We start from the raw sequence: 617 nt of genomic DNA, 5'->3' as shown, positions 1-617 counted from the left end.
TTTTGTACATATCTTAGATAATTTTAAAATTTTAAATCTTAATTATTTAAATTAAAAAATTGAAATTATATTTTTTAAATCAAATATTTAATTAATCATACGAGTAGAATAATATGAATATATAATATTATAGTTAAATTATTACAATAATATACGTATCCTGAATACACGGTCATTTATCTCATTATCACACTATTACGCTACCAGCAACTGCGCTATTGCTTTATTGCGCGCTGGGAGCGGCTGTGTTATAGTTTTTTTAACGAGCAATGTTAGGGGCCAGCAACTTTTGTGATTGGTAGCCATCAATGATGATCTAATGGTGTGTGATTGATGTGAGATTTCATCCAATGACTCACATTTTTCTGCTGGTTACATACTGGCCAAAATTCAACAAAACTACTGACCCCTAGACTTTTCCTTTTTTTAACCATATTTCGCAGCCAGCACTTGCGCTATATATAGCTAACTGCGACATAGTTACAAAATGTTCAAAATGGTAAAAAAATTGAAAAATTGATTAAAAGAGTAAATTTGATTTATTTATTTATTATTTTATTTATTAAATATATAATATTAATAAATATGAAAATAGTTAAGATGAAAAAATTTATAGA

This window comes from Arachis ipaensis, chromosome B04 (genome assembly GCF_000816755.2).
Source record: "Arachis ipaensis cultivar K30076 chromosome B04, Araip1.1, whole genome shotgun sequence".
Classification (NCBI taxonomy): Eukaryota; Viridiplantae; Streptophyta; class Magnoliopsida; order Fabales; family Fabaceae; genus Arachis; species Arachis ipaensis.
Note: the sequence above shows the minus strand (reverse complement) of the source record.